The 17,338-nt window shown below is 42.1% G+C and overlaps 1 protein-coding gene across 7 annotated transcripts in view; it reads left to right on the forward strand.

The window, feature by feature from the left end:
• Window positions 1–17,338, forward strand: part of LOC121594855 (semaphorin-2A-like) — a 303,073-nt gene that overhangs the window by 272,343 nt on the left and 13,392 nt on the right. The gene's annotated exons all lie outside the window — the stretch shown is intronic.

The following is a 17,338-nucleotide window of genomic DNA, read 5'->3' on the forward strand; positions in this document are numbered from 1 at the left end:
CGTCGTTTCCCGCAACGGGGCGGGATAGAATGGTGTGAGAGTGTTAGCGAAATAGTAATGTTATAAAATAGCGATGCAAGTACAATTTGTGAGCTAACGAGCAGCAGCTCGTTGTTATTTTTAAATGTGTAGAGGAGAGTGTTGTTAATAAATGTCGCCAACGGTAGGTCGCTAATAATTATGAAGTATGATGTAATTTATACGCGTACAGGAAAGGATGATCGAAGAAATATTTAGGAATTCATTTTTTATGTTTTGAGCATAATTACATTTAGAATGATAGTTTACCCTAACACTTAAATCATTGGCACCAGTTCTGTGCGATACTCGGAGCCGATCGGACGTGTTTACGAGAGACTCTACTGAGAGAAATACACAGTGTTATCAGCTATCGTTAGTTTGAAGCAACGACCTCCGTTGCTGTTTTTTTTTGTGTGAGAGAAAGAGACACTCACCTGGAAACTGGAAGATTGAAGAGTATAGAATTTCTCTCGCTTAAACAGCGCTGCCTCTCGTGGCGCGCACAAGCAAGTGCTGAAACAGGTTTTTTCTCTTTCTAATTGATATTGTAAGTAGAAACACTTTATCTAAAAAGGATTTCAAACGATTTAACACCATGGGAGGACCAGGCACTGCCTGGGGGGACTATCCCATAACTCCACCAAATATTAGAGGTAGACAGGCACCTATATGGATGGATGGAGAAGATAGACTGGGAGAATTATTATACCTTGTTCTGAGTCCCAACGAGAAGTCTGTTTTACCGAAAAATCCATTCATAATTGAAAAAAGTCTAACCAACCACGCCGGGAATATTGAACCCTGCAAGCCAATCGACAAAGGTTCGAAATATCTAGTGAAAACCAGAAGCCGAGCTCAATTTGAAAAGCTTCAAAGCTTAACAAAACTCATCGACGGTACCAGTGTGAATATTATAGCGCACCCATACTTAAACAGTGTTCAGTGCGTTATCGTATGTAACAGCTTAGAAGGTCTTTCAGACGATGATATCCTATCGGAAATGAAGGAACAAAAAGTAGTGTCAGTGAAGCGTTTTTTGCGTAAGGAAAATGGTGAAATTAAACCAACTAACTCTTTCCTTTTAAAAATCGACGCTGTTCAAGTCCCACATGAAATACGGGTAGGATGTTTGGTTGTAAAAACCCGAACATATTATCCTCGACCAATGATTTGCACACAATGTCTCATCATAGGCCACACAAAAAATAGATGCAATCATGAAACCTGTTGCGTAATTTGCGGTGAAAAAGAACACGGAGTCTGCTCTTCTCCCATCAAATGCAAAAACTGCTCGGGTAGCCATGCTTCACTTAGTAGATCCTGCCCAACGTACATAAACGAACAAATGATAATCAAAATTAAAATCGACAACAGCATCTCTTATACAGAGGCCAAATCCGTCTTTGAAAACAAAAGAGACCATTCGGTAAACGAGAGAATACAAAACGCACAACAAGAATCTGTGAAAGATCAAATTATAGCGGATTTGAAAAAAAAGTAGCTCAACTCGAAGAAAAAATGGACAGCTTTTTGAAAGCTAATGACAAACTGCAAAAAGATAATGACAAGCTCAAACACATGTATCTGCAAACAATCAAATCAAAAACTAATACCAACACTACATCCGAACCCATCGACAGCTCAGATAACGAAAATACTGCACCGACTCGATCCCACGCACGCACCGTAAACCTTGCAAGCAACCTTAACACGCAGATGGATACTGATAACGGAGACAATGCTTACGATAAACCGATACAGAAACGCAAAGTTGACTCATACTCATCCACAGACGAACAACACAGCGACAAAACTATACCGAATACGGACGAAAACAGCTCTGATTTTGTCAAACCGAAAACAACTAGACGCCCGAAAAATCGCAAAACGGACTAATTTAAAATTTATAACTGATCAGCCTTTGATAATAATGATTTGCTATTTCTTCCTTTGATTTTCAATTCGATTCAAAAAATAATAATATAGATATTTCTCCATATATTATTTCTTGGAATATCAGAGGCATGAACAAAAATATTGACGAACTTAAAATATTAATCAACAAACATAATCCTTCTTTTATCGCTCTTCAAGAAACAAACCATATGCCTAATACTCTACACCATAGTCCACTGAACAATTACACGTGGAGATTTCATAACAAACCAACACTTCAACACAGCGTGTGTCTAGGTGTTAGAAAGAACATTTCGCACACACAACTTAACATCTCATCCGACCTTCCACTAATAGCTATCTCTACAAAAGTACCATTTGATATCACCATAGTTTCTGCATACTTCCCTAATAAAATACACCCCACAAACGAACTTTCTTTATACTTAACACAAACTCTTAACCAAATAAATGGCCCAATACTACTTGTAGGCGATTTAAATGCTTCTAACACGTATTGGAGTAATACACGAACTAACACTAGAGGAAAAATTCTCCATAACCTTTTTGATCTGAACAATTTACAAGTAATAAAAAATTCGTCACCCACTCGCATATCTCCAAGCGACGGCACAGGATCATGCATTGATCATTGCGTTGTGTCATCTTGTTCCACTGAACAATTCAGTTTGGTTGTAGAGGAGGATTTGCACGGTAGTGATCACTTCCCCATCCTCATTTTTGATAAGCATGAGGATACGCGGCCAAAGTTGTACGCGTGGAAATATAATGAGGCCGATTGGTCTAGTTATCGTTTTCTTATCGACAGCGCTATTGATGGGTCGACACTGCTTTCGGTTGATAGTTTTTGCAGTATTATTCTTAAGGCAGCAGAACTAAGCATCCCACGAACGTCAGGCAAAATTCCCAAAAAGTCGGTACCATGGTGGAATGACTCGGTTGAAAAAGCAATAACAGCACGAAGAAAAGCTCTTCGGAAATTGAGGAAAGCCAGCACTATCAGTAACAACCCGAATACTTCATATCTAGCTTTGAAGTACCAAGAAGCAAACCAGATAGCCAAAATTGAAATAGAAAAAGCAAAAAAAGTAAGTTGGGAAAAATTCGTCACAAGCATTGACCCATCTCTTTCATGCAAAGAAGTTTGGAGTAAGGTGAAAAATTTGACAGGAAATAGTCAGTTCTCGTTTCCAACACTGTTGAACAACAACGAACCAATCACTTCTCCATCCTGCATTGCAGAACATTTTGCACAACATTTCTATGAGGCATCTGCAACTTCCAAATACTCAGCTACCTTCATTCAACGCCACAAATCTAAAACTATATCATCCATATCATTTGATGATACAAATAATCAATCGTATAACAATCCATTTTCCACAGAAGAACTAAGCTGGGCTTTGAGAAAATGTAGAGGAAACTCTGCGGGTATAGACGATATCGGTTATCCACTCCTCAAGCAGCTTCCTGAGCGTGCATTACACTGCCTTCTACAAATATATAACAACATATGGAGGACAGGTGAAATTCCAAATAATTGGAAAACTAGTCTGATCGTCCCAATTCCTAAGGCAGAAAAAGACAGCTTAAGTGTAGACAGTTATCGACCAATCTCTTTGCTGTGTTGTATGAGTAAAATCCTGGAACGTTTAGTCAATCGACGACTAATTCAGGAGCTAGAGAGCAGAAATCTGTTGAGTGACAAACAGCACGCTTACAGAATCGGCCGTGGTACAGAGACTTATTTTGCCTGTTTATAAAACGTTCTCACTGAGGCCAAAAATAAAAATTATCACACTGATTGTGCAGTAGTTGACCTATCAAAGGCCTTCGATCGTACCTGGCGTCCGGCGATCCTTGAGCAATTGAAGAAATGGGGATTTGGAGGAAGTTTACCACGCTTTATAAAAAGCTTCCTAACAGACCGGACCTGTAAAGTATTGATTGGATCAAATACCTCTAATATCAAGGTTTTGGAGAACGGTGTCCCTCAAGGTGCTATATTATCACCTACGCTTTTTCTAATAAGCAGGGAGTCTTTATTACGAACGATACCTACTGATATAGACACATTCATTTATGCTGATGACATAATACTAATTACTTCAGACAAATCAGAAACAAAAAATAGAACCAAACTACAAAAAGCACTCAATAAACTTCATCATTGGTGTTGCTTGACATGATCTATCAACAACAAAAAGTAAAATTCTACATATATGCAATAAATCACACAAACGAACACTAAAACCTATAAAAATTAAATCAGATATAATTCCAAACGCAAGACCAGTCAAAATTTTAGGGGTTATCATTGACTCAAGGTTAAAATTTCGACAACACTTTCTCTACGTTAAAAAAATGATCAAAAGCAGATTAAATATTCTTCGTATGTTAGGTTGTGGAAGTAAGAGATCGGCAAGACGCACACTTCTCACTATTTTTAACAGTTGGTTTGTTCCAAAATTATTGTACGGCATTGAATTCATTACCATGGGCGATGCCAACTTTGGCTGCAAGCTAGCCCCAATGTACCACTCTGCTCTGAAAAAAATTACAGGAGCTTTTATCACTAGCCCAAACACCGCAGTACTTTGTGAAAGTGGCCAATTACCTCTCGATCATGTTGTAGTCCTTAAAATAGTAAATCTAGCTGGCAGACTCATTGAAAAAGGAATCGCAGCAAGTTCTTTTGTAGATAGAGCTAACAAGGTGTTAAAGCAACTAACAGGTCACAGCATGCCCAACATAGCTAAACTCATATGCTGTTCGACTAGACCTTGGTACGACAAAATCCCCACAATAGACTGGACATTGCAAAAACTAAGCAATCACGAACAACAAATAGTACAAAACTATCAAATGCTCATCGCCAACAAATATAAAATATATAACAAAATTTATACTGATGGCTCGGTCTACAACAGTTCTGCGGGCTGTGGCATAACATCGCCAAATGCTCGCTGTAGTATTAAACTTCCGGAGAACACATCAATATTCTCAGCAGAGGCTATTGCTATTATGATAGCAACTGAAGAAGCGACCGTAAATGACAGACCTAACGTTATTTTCACAGATAGCGCTAGTGTTCTGAAAGCATTAGAGAAAGGATCCTTACGAAACCCCTACATACAAACTATCGAATCACTATAAAAAGACAGGTCAATCGAATTCTGTTGGATACCAGGACATAAAGGAATCGCAGGAAACGAAGTAGCTACCGTCTTGCGAATGAAGGTAGGATGATAAAAGATCATGTAGATGGAACTATCTCTAGGAGTGATGCATCATTGTGGTGGAAAGGGTTAATAAATCAGAGCTGGCAAAACATTTGGAACAAATCACCCATTACCAACCTTAAAAAAATAAAACAAACCACGGCACCTTGGAACGATCCACTAGATCACAGCGATCAAAGAGTGGTAACAAGATTGAGAATTGGACACACCAGACTTACACATACGTACGTACTTAAAAAGGAATCACCGTTAATCTGCCAATTTTGTGGATGTGATACAACGGTGGAACATATTTTAATGAATTGTTTTGGATATTCCGCAGAAAGGAAGAAACACAGACTTGGAGAGCACTTGGATATTGTACTTTCCAACAATTACAAGGAAATGGAAAAACTTTTGAATTTTTTAAAGGACACTAATCTATACAAACAAGTGTAGCTAATTGGAAAAAAAAATATTTATAAAAACATAACTGATATGAAAAAAGGATTAGAATTAACAAACATTTTCACCTTTCACCATTACCATAAGAACTATTGTATTTTTTTTCTTCTTTTTTTTTAACCTCTAATTCTTTTTTTATCTCAAATAGTATTAGTGAATTCTGAACTATAAATTACGAGAGGCGAATGCTAAAAAGCCTCGTAAAAAAATAAAACAACAACAACAACCTAACACTTAAATCCTTCATATTTTAAACGCCTAAATGTATGCACTTTTTGTTAAATGCACCGGCGTTTAAAAGGCCAGTCAGGGTTTTTTTTATTTATTTATTTATTTATTTATTTCATATATATAAACCGACGGACCATCATGTCTAATCGGCAACCTTATAATTAAATTAAGGAGCATATAAATAAACATCTAGTTATAAGCAAACATTACATGTGACGTAGACGCAATTTCTCCTTGAACGTGGAAGTAGACATACTAAAATCGAACAAATCTAACACTTCATTGAACTCGAGGGACATACGTATAATAGGGTGTCCCTGGCTATGGTTGTTGCGGGTACGCGGAACACGGAGATGGAAATTGGATCTAAGAATCCGACAGGGAGCGAACAAATTGATGCTGGCTAGTAATGCCGGGGAATCGATCTCTCCGTTAAGAAGCCGAAATATGAAAAGGCATTGGGCGTTTTTACGTCGAGAGCAGAGTGGTTCAAGTCCGAGAAGCAGACACCGCTGATGGTAGGTGGGCCGAGCGTGGTGGGATTGCCATGGAAGGAGTCGAACCGCGTACCTGGTGAGTCTCCGTTGAATGGCTTCGAGGCGATTGATGTCACCAACGCCAAGCGGGCACCAGATCGGACAGCAGTACTCCAGGCACGACCTTACGATGGCACAGAAGATCGACTTGACGCACATGGGATCGGTAAACTCGCTACAGGTCCGCGTAATTAAACCAAGTAGCTGATTTCCCTTCGCAACAACGCTATCGATGTGAGGGCGAAATGACATCTTCTGATCGAGTAGCACCCCCAGATCACGGATACATGTCGTGCGAGCCAAAGCCGTGTTGAGCATAGTGTATGTAAACGTGATGGGGTGACGGGCTCTGCTGAATGATATACACTGGCATTTATCAGCACACACTTGGAGAGCGTTTCTGCTGCACCAGCTATCCAGATTCTCAAGGATCGTTTGAAGGCGTACACAGTCACTGTCGTTTCTAACTGGAGCGAATATTTTTACATCGTCGGCGTACATTAGGTGTTGGCCTGGCGGTAAAACGAAAGATAGATCATTAATATAGATGAGGAAGAGTAGCGGTCCCAAATTACTCCCTTGAGGCACACCGGAGGAGCTGGTGAAAGAGTGAGAACGATGAGATCCTATACTTATGTAGTACGAACGACCAGTTAAATATGAACGCAGCCAGGTGATGTGCCAGTCGAGGAAACCGAGTTTTTTTAGCTTCGAAAGTAGAATATCATGAGAAATACTATCGAACGCAGCCCTGAAGTCGATATATACTGCATCAACTTGAGTACCACGATCCATGTTGTCGAAGCAGTAGCCAACAAATTCAGCAAGATTTGTGGTGGAAGATCTCCTTGGGAGAAATCCATGCTGACTAGGGCTCATATAGTTTTGAACTGCTGTAGTACAAGCAAGCGCAAAATTGTACACCTTTTTAAACTTATAGTAGTTCTATGATTTAAATTTCGAACGTTGACTGTGCTTCAATTACAATTAGTAACAAGCTCAATAACGAGTGAAATTCCTATCCAATCAACAGATTCAAATATTAAACGCCTCGTCCCAAATGTACTCTTGATCCTGTTCACACGGATCATGAGACACGAGATCGCTTCTATCCCACTGCTTCATTATTTACACCCAATCTTTCCTCCCCGTGTGTCCCGCTGCGTCACATTCCAAAGGAAATGCGAAACAAAATCGTAAAACCCCCACCGGATAAACTAAAAAGCCATCACACAGCAGGAAACAACATCCCGTGTTGCTGAAAAAAAAAGTCAACAGAGACCACCGTGTGCTGTCCCCGTAAGTCGTTATTTCTATGTAACGTAGCAGCAGAAAAAGTGGTGGACATTGGGGAATGAAAAATAAACTCTTGCCAAGCGAAGAAAAACGGCACATTAAAAAGCATAATCAAAACATTTTTTTGTTCTGTTGCTGTTCCTCACTCGCTCTCTGATGTCTTTGGTGGACGTTGGTCAAACGAAAGAGAGTCTTTTCTGGTTGAGGTGTATGGGGGTTTAAAATAACCGTTCGTTACCATTCCACTGTTTGTCGTTTGCATTCCAGTAACGGTCAGACGAACACACATTTGGCGCCAGCCAGGAAATCCATGTGGCGTTGAATTTTCATTTCGCGCATTTCGGTTTCACTGCACTCACTGTCCACTCGTCGCCATTGGAGCGTCGCGCGTACATTTTAGACAAGCTCTTTTTAGATGACAGCAATGTGTGTTGACCATTGGGGTCCGTTTTCTCCAGTGTCCCACTTCGTTTGCCCGTATGATGTACACGCCACTGAAAGGGACACACTCGCGCTCGTTAACGTGTGTATGGCCAATAGGGGGACAGGACAACGATGTTGTTTTTCTTTTACGAGATTTTTCGCTAACAAATGCTAAATTATTTCCTTGCCGTTACCAGACCAACCAAAAAGGGATTATTTTCACGACGTGTGTCATACCGGACGGACCATCGTTCATCTTCATTTCGCTTCGAGTTTCACGAAACGCAACTGTTTTCTATTGGCAACTGTGTGTCCAGGCCATTTGGGACCGGCAAATTGTCAAACGTTTCCTTTTTCCTGTTCCACTGAGCGACAAAAAAAAGAAGAACCTTTCGCGCAACACAACTTACCAAATTGGAAAACTCACGCTTTTGCTGTTGCTTCTGGCGGCAAATCATCTGGCGGGCAGCGAAAAGTGAAAGTAGTGTGCATCACCCTCCCATAGGCATATTTTCCATCAAAAAACCTCCCCTATCGTCACAGCACAGCAAGGGAAGAGGAAAATTGAAAATGCATTCACACTACCACCGCGCCAGGCAGGCTCTGCTGATGCCCCGTGTGGTTCGTTTCGCGGTTGCACGCGCACACCGCTACTGCTGCTGCTGCCGTCTGAGAAAATGAAAGTTAAAATAATTTATAGCACGTTCATAAAAGTAAAGTTTTTGGTGCATGTATATAAATTTAATGGCACCAACCAAAAAAAAAACCGGTTCTCTTCTTCACGCACCCTCCCGGCGTACAGAGTATCACTTTTTTGCTACAATTAGGATCACGGCACATTGGCCCGAGTCACCTGAGGGTCCCGTTGTTGGAAAAAGAAGGCAAAAAACCCGCCTTTGCTAGATGACCATCCGTCGCCGTCGTCGTTCAGCGCGCGCGCGCGTGTATGTGTGTGGTCATTTTTGGGTTCTCTACTCCTTCATTCGCGCAGCAGCATGCGGAAATTTGCGTTTTTCACAAATCGTCGTCAAGCGCCACCATCATCATCGTCTAGCGCAGTAGCGTCGTCTGCACGGGAATGAAGAAATAAAATATTCCATATTCCCCCGCGGTGTGAAAAGATAGTCGGGCGTCGTTTTTTTTTTTTTTTGCCCGCCACCCTCGTACTACTAGTGGACCTAGTCCATTTTTCATTCCAGTTACAGAGTCCCGCAATAGCACATTCCGCAGCCAGCCTCCGTGTGCCTGTGTATGTCCTGCGCTGCTGTGCTGTGGGTTGATCCTGAAGGATACAATTTTTAATTAACAGACTCTCTCCCACACTCACCGCTCAGTCGAGGGCTGAAGCGAGCAAGTGACCGTTTCCCCGGCATCGCTTTGGCTTTCCGTTTGGGAAGTCATCATAATAATTAATGACTGCAGCAAGAAAAAGGGCCTCCCCGGTAGTGGGCAAAACCATATGATGGCAAACACAGTGGCTGCTGTATTTGGTACGTTTGTTGGCCGTTGCTGCCTTTTCTGGAGATTGGAACTGGTTGTTTATTACGCCGCTTTCGTATGCAATGACGCACTATGATTGTGGCGTTACTGGCGAGGCCAGATGCTGAGTGGTTAATATTTATAGCAAATTATTGGCTTTCCAATGTTACAATGGCTGGTTCATATGTTCATCATAGTGTGGTTCGTATTAGTAATTTAGGGAATTTAAAACTTGTTACAGGCATTTTGAGCTCCTTCGGCTTTTACTGAACTTCCATGATTCCTTGAATGTAAAGTACGAGGCTTAACTTTCAAGATCGAGTGGTGGAGATGGCGAAATATATTAAAGCCAATAGAAGAGAACCAATTTTGACGATTTTTACCTCGCAACTCTGCAACGTAAATTTCAACTAATACATAATGAAAGTTTCATACCGGCTTTTCAACGTAAACAAAAATGGTAGCATACTCTCTTTACGTTCTTTCACTTCTGTGTACCAATGCTGTGTACCTTTTCATAACAGTAAATTGAAACTGTTTAAATGGACAGAAAAGAAAACCTTCCAATCGTACAGTGCCAGTGAGTCGTTGTCGGCAGCTACAAAAAATGAGAAACAAGTTAGGCTCTAAGTAGCGTGGGAAAAAAATAACAGAGCAGATTTTTTATACCTTCACCGAACGTCTTTGAAACGATCTTGCAGCCATAAGGAGGAACATGAAATAATGCGAAAGCACGCCTTTCCCGGGTTTAAATGTGCAATGCAGCAATCGAGTGAACGTAAAGCAAAAAGTACAAAGTGGGCACGTGTTCTCTCTCTCTCTAGGCAATAATACGATCGAGGGTCATTGTAAACGAGGGCAATGAATGGTACTGTAAAAATAAATCTAGAAACGGCACGGCAAATGAGCTAAAATAACACCCTTCATCACCTTAGTAAAAGAAAAATGGCAAGAGCAACTTTACTTCAGTGTTTATACCTTTCAAATTCACTCACTTTGAAGTACTTGTGCGAAACCATAGACTATTGAAGAAGGTTTTTCATTACTTTGTCTTGTGCTTGTAATCATTTCCCGTGTTTCTGACAAGAACAAAAAACATTGTTCGTGCTTTCCATTTATTGCTTTTTAACAATGTTGTAGCATTAGAGGTAGAAATTAATTAACCCTATTTTGCTCTTACTATCGAACTCGATCATGTATCAGCGTTCTATAATTTCCACTCAAATGTCATTTTTATACTACAGAAAAGAAGAGAATGTTCTAAAAAAACCATGACACAAGTGAACTAAATTGCTAAGTAAAAGTATACACGGGCCACGGAAGCGTACTTACACAGCGTACTCTTCTGCCCGTCAGCTGTTAAGCGTAACGGAACGCGTGTCCTGACGACCATGTTCCATCTCCTCCACGACTGCAACAAAAAAAGTCCCTCAATTTTTGAAGATGGACCGGAAGGTAGCTGTACTACAAAAAGCTTTCGCCTCAAAAAAGCACATATCGGAACGGAAACCAGGCTGCGCCTGAGTCGTGGAAGTGTTTGAATAAAAAACTCAATCAAAGTGTAATAAAAGCAGGCGGACGGACGGATGATGTGACACTACTTCCATGCCCGCACGCGAAACAGCACCGAAGATGGCGACCGATCGCACCACCATGTACTGCCGGGTGTATGGTGCAGGATGCAAAAGCATCTCTTTCGCTTGCTGTCAACAAAGAACGAACTGCCTTGCGTGCCTGCAAAGTTTTTCGCCCCGTCCTTCCAGCATCTTTCTAGTGTTTTTGTGTGTTCCTCGTTTTTTTCACCGTTTCTATGACGGTGAATACCTTTTTTTATCTTATTCCGCGCCGTACTCGCACTTCCTGACAGCTTCAACTGTGTGATATTCGTGCCAACTGGCGATGGTTTAAAAAAAAAGACAAGCCCCGGTACAACATGTACGATGGGCAAAGGATGATGAGGATGATTTGCTTTGCACGCGCTGATCTCTCTATCTCGCTTTGCCAATGGTTCGGGAAAAACGTGCCCAAACGTGCGCACACAACACTGCCAAAAGTGTCGCGTGGCGTTACGGTAGAGGCGTTGTGTTTTAATGCCGTGGAACAATCATTCTGTTTGCGAAGCCGTGTTACCAGTGGTCCCACTAAGTGAGCAAGAGATTGCTTCCTAGCTTGACGCCGAGAAAACAACACAGCGTAACATTTTACCCCAAAAAAAAAGGTGAAAAGGTGCACACTGGAAAAAGGAGAATGTTTACTAAAGCAACATTTTGCTCGCTTTTTGCATGAGCTTTGCTTTCAGTTTGTTTCTTGCTGGCGTGTAATATCCCGCACCACGGTGGAACGCTGGGAACACCAGCAAGAGATTTTATGGATGCATAATGGACGACCGAAGGTGGAGGACTTTGAAGCAGCAGGCAGAAAGTGATACGTCTGAGCGTGCATACTTCCGATCGTTCGCACAAGATCGATCACAGCACAGCACCAAGATGCACTGTTGTACTTCGCAGATGCATAAGTTTGTGGAAGTAAGGGACGAACAAAGAGATGCTTTTAAAAATGCATCTCTTTGTCGAAAGAGACACTCTCTGATCGGTGTAATGGGTTGCATTTATGCTGCGACACAATAGCAAGATTTAAAGGGGATGTGTGGAAAATGTATCCTCTATCAGTGTTGAGGCTGTGTGTTGAAGAGTTGCTGGTACAACAGCTCAGATGCTAAGCAGTGAGAATAACTTGTACTGGAGAGTTAGGCTCATTTCGTTAAGCTTAAAGTATCTGACAGTGAGCTCAATGGATAAATTAAGCCTTGTTACAGCTCTTTACATTAAAACGTTAAGCTCCCATCATAAATAAATCTCTCGACCAACTAGAGGCTTGCAACTTGAGGATGACAGTGCAAAAATGACGCGTTGTATTACATTTAAGACTCCAGCACTTGTTTTACATGTCATTCTGTACGATGCTTTGGTAATCGTATAAGTTATACAATTCGTTTGAAGTTTCAAATATACATTGAAACCCCTTATAACGAGTTTAATCCGTTCCAATAACTCACTCGTTATGCGGGAGGCTCTTTTTCATACAATTTGTATGAAAAGTGAAATAATTGGTTCCAGGTCAAGAAAAGTGCGGGTATATAGGGATTATATGCATCACAACCATACGGAACAAGTGGCAACAGTAATCCATTGGTCAATTTTTAGTATCGAACTTTTCGCCTTCATGAGCCATTAGATGAAGAATGCATAGAAGACCACTCATCAATACACCTCACACTTGTGAAACACACGCTTCTTAGGGAGATACACTACTCCACCATAATCCGTCCTGTCCACTTCCACGGCCGAATTCGAAGAGAGCCTCCAATATAGTCAAATCAGAAGGAAGAAAATGGAGCAATTCAACTGAAGACACTACCTCACTTACTCCACCTATAGATAAGCGCAGCAAAACTATCAGCTCCACTATCTGATAGCTTGATATTTAACGATTCTTATTTTTGAAACTCTCGAAATGATTACGATTTCTTATCGGGAACAAACATTTAATTGCTCGTTACGCGAGATTTTAGAATACCCCTCCGTGGAGCATTTTGATTTGCTCGTTATGCAAAAAATCGTTATTAGGAGTACTCTTTTTGAGGGGTTCTACTGTGCTTTAAAACTCGCTTCATTTTTAGACATTTTCTACATTTTCTTCAAAAAAATCTGGTATTTTTCCCATCATATAATCACCAATATTGTCTTTGTTACTATGGAAGCACTCCGAAAGCTGTGCCTTTGCTCCCTTTTCATTATTACATAAACTTTCATCTGCAACGCATGGTTTCATTATGAACAATACGTAACACCGCACCGCAACATATGTAGGGATATTAAATTCTTCGTCTTTTATCACACTTCAAATACACATAGCGGCATGGTCATGGTTCCGGAAGGCAGCGTGCTTTCCTGGCCCCGAGAAAAGCTCCCTTTCAACTTTCCTCTCGTCCCACCGGAGCCTCCATTGGGCAACGTCACGCATGAAGACAATTTTGATCATTCCATCCTACACACCACCGAAAAGCTCAAAGAATGCATGTTAGGTGCGTGCGTTGAGCTTTTCTTTTCATTCTTCACAATCGATGCCAAACGAGAAAGATAATATCCGCTGGGTGAATTTGAACTGTCAAACTTGAGAACGGTTCTAGAGCGTCGCGTACTAAGCGCGCAGCCCAAGCGCAGACAAAAGGGCTGCTGCTGCCCTTAAAAATGTGCTCAGACTACGCCGCACCGTACCGGAATGATACGGTATTTTTCAATTTCAACACACACACACACACGCGTGATCTCGCATATGTTGTGCTCGTGTGCTCTGCCGGAACGATGCCCACACTGCCATACACTGGCGGAAAATGAGCAGAACAACAACCACAGAAGCAGCGAATGAACGAACGGCGACTGACGCGGCAATGTCGCACGATCTGCTCCCCAACTGCGTGTCGTGTGTATCGTGCGCGAAGTGTGTCTAATTGTAGCTCTTTATTGCACTCAGACCACGTTAGCCGGTCCTGTGCGCCGCTCTTCCCGGGCTTTAACATCGCCAATGCTATGGTTAGTGACACTTCACAAGAGGCAACCGCCGTACGTCTTCCGCCCCCCCGGCGCACGGTGTGCCAAAGTAACGCTCCCAAGAGCAGGGGAAGTAATTTTGCTCTTTACCGACACTTTGCCTCTACTTCGCTCGGGCAACACGCAAGCGTTAGACTGGTAGCTTCCCCCTCTCACCGCACCATGGCAGGGTGAAATCGTCCTGCAAGTGAAGCACAAAAAAAGCACCCATCCAACACGAGGCGCCTTTCAAAAGACCCCAAAAGGACGCAAGGACTTTCATGCGAACGGTGGCCCCTCCTTGCTGTTAATAAGAAGGGTGGGAAGGGAGGGGGCAGGGAAAAAGGTACTATGTCGCCGGTGCTATGCGGTTTCCGTCAAAATGCGCACGTACTTCTCGCCGTTGTCATACGCTCGCGCGCGGTTTGCGATGCTTCCGTTTCGGTGACGGAATTCCGTGCGCTAGCGGTCGGCGGGCTTGTTTTTACTTTTACTTTCCTGCTATTCCTGCCTGTCGCCTTGCTGGTAGTTGATGTTTGGGTGTAATGTGTTTTTCCCATTCCTTGCCACCGTTGTTACAGCGTTACACTCCTGTACTTTGGTGCGGGACGCACCTTCCGGCAAGTGGAAGGTGTTTAACTAGGAGTTGTATAAGGATGTCGTTTGTTGGTTATGGAAGCGGGAAATTTGAAATTACTTAGCGAAATGGTTAATAGTGCAAGAATGTATGCAATGATTCCTTTTAGCTAAAATATTTCTAATGTTTTAAAATACTCAAAAATGTATTTAAACAAACTGCAAAGAAGAATAATTTAAACAGAAGAAACTTTCAAAAACAGTAGAATTCCCCAACGCTCCAACCAAACCCCAGCTCTTGCTAATTGAACACTTTCGCTCTTGAAATTCATAAACAAGAAACAATTTTCACTACAACAACTGCCGATGTACAAGTATGTCCCCCCACACTTGACATTGCTGCTTGTACTCTCCTTGCAAAGGGCAACTTCCGAACCTGCTGCTATGCGTCAGGTAAACGCCTATTGCGACAACCAAACCGCCTCGAATGACTCTATTTCGGCAGTCTGCGTTTTTTTTCTGGAATTAATTTTTGCCCCATTCCACAATCCATTAAACGCGAACAAAACATAAGGACACATTTTATAGACGCATCTTACGTACGTCTACCGCCTTGATGTTTCAACTTTCTCCCGACTTTTTGCGCGAACGGGCGAACCGTTTAGAGCCTGAAGTGGTACCTCCACCGCAGAAGTTAAGGAAAAAAAACACAAGTGAACCCCAAAACCACTTTTCACCGAAACGCGCCAAATATTCATCCCAAAACACGCGTTCAAACGCGCGAGAAGTGTACGGGGGCGGTGTGCAACAAAATCAAACCCAAAAAATGGCTTCCCAGCTTTTACCTTGGGACATGACATAAAATAACTATATTTTGGGCCAAACTTTTTGCACCATTTACTGTGCATGCAGCCGGAGTGTGGAGTGTTTTATAACTTTATGGTGGAGTTTGCTGGCCCCCTTTTTTTTAGGGGACTCCTCTTTGCCTTTGACTGTAGTATATTGTTTGTTATGGAGCACTCATCGGAATGCGCTCGAGGAATTGAGGGGGAGCCATTTTATTTTTTTTTGGATTGCAGTACGCAGCCCGTTGGAGGAAGAAGTAAAAGGGCAAACTGCTCAATTCAGTTTTCTTCATGAATTTTAATTTTTGCATTCACCTTTTTTTCTGTTGCTCCCTCCGAGCTCGCCGTGACCAGCGTCATCGTTTCACAGTTTCACCACAAGATGCCAGCAAAATGTGTGGAGTAATTAGTTGTGGAAATCTTTCCCCCTACCATTCCCCTTCCCACCAGACTCCACCAGTATCGCGTGTGCGCGTCTTTTCAATTAGTTTTCAGTTCGGCAGTGAAAAAAAGCGCAAGAAAATTGCTTTTTCTTCCAACCAAAGAGGACGAAAGTTGGCTCTTTTGGGTGCTGCCGAAAATGTGTGTGTGTGTGAGAGAGTGCAAAAGTTTTCTATTTTAGAGGGGTTTGAGAAGCGTTTGGAGGAAAATTAAATGAACTCACTTTTCCACGCTCTGCTCCCTCGCTCTCCTTGCTGCATTTTACACAGCGAACGATCAAGCTCCTCGTGCTGGTTGGAGGTAAAATAGTTTACCTGCCTGTGTTCGGTGGCAGATTGGTCGGACAGGATTGGTGCCCAGAATGGGCCAATTTAATGGTTTCTTTATTAGCAGGCAGGAGAAAGAAAAAATATCATGTTGAAGAACTTTGTTTTTTTTTTTTTTTGAGTATGAAATCTTCAACCCTAGTTACATTTGCAGCATACTTCATCGTCCATGTCCATTACAGTCCAAGTGTGGGGCTATTTTAAACCACGCTGTGTATCAAATTTTCCACAAGAGGAGGGGATTTCTTTTTTGTGATAGCCACTTGTCTTGTAAAACGGTACTGCCACCCGGTACATGGCCTGAAAGCATGGACTACATCAATCATGCACCGAAACGAATGGTCCCATGTCCTACATTAACCCCCGGAAAGTAGTGTGCAGAGAGTGTAATAATCCGATCAAACAAATCCCTTTGCTCACCTCCGCCTGCGGTAAGCGAGAAAGCTCCAAAAGAGTATGCAAGAGATGAGAGGAAATAAAGGATAAGCAAAGTACCACACCCTGTTGTGTGTCCGTTGTTCGGTATATTGCAGTACAAGTTTAGTTACAGCATGCGAAACAAAGCGCTGGGCTAAAAATGACCAAGGGACAACTTTTTTCACGCTTTGTTTTGTTGCCTTCAAAATTCCCAATCGCTGGACTTGGAGAATTTACAACACCCAGCACCCGAACCGGCCCAACGAACGTCCGAGATGGAAAACGTCCTCCGTCGCGCTTCTTTTTTTTGCCTATCTATTTTATCAACTTTGAAATTTACAGTGCAGCGAGTTAAGTTTTGTGAATTCCTGTCCGCTTTCTTTCTCGGTGCCTCGTTTGTTTCTGTAAGTTTTTTTATTCTTACTTTAGGAGAAATGTTGCATTTCACAAACGAGCAGTGGAAAGTTTTTCCCGTTTTACTTCATTCATTTGCCCATCCGTTCCCCCGATGGCAATAGTTTCTGCGTCCTAGCCCGTTTACTGGCCCACACTTGG

Source organism: Anopheles merus, chromosome 2L (genome assembly GCF_017562075.2).
Source record: "Anopheles merus strain MAF chromosome 2L, AmerM5.1, whole genome shotgun sequence".
Lineage (NCBI taxonomy): Eukaryota > Metazoa > Arthropoda > Insecta > Diptera > Culicidae > Anopheles > Anopheles merus.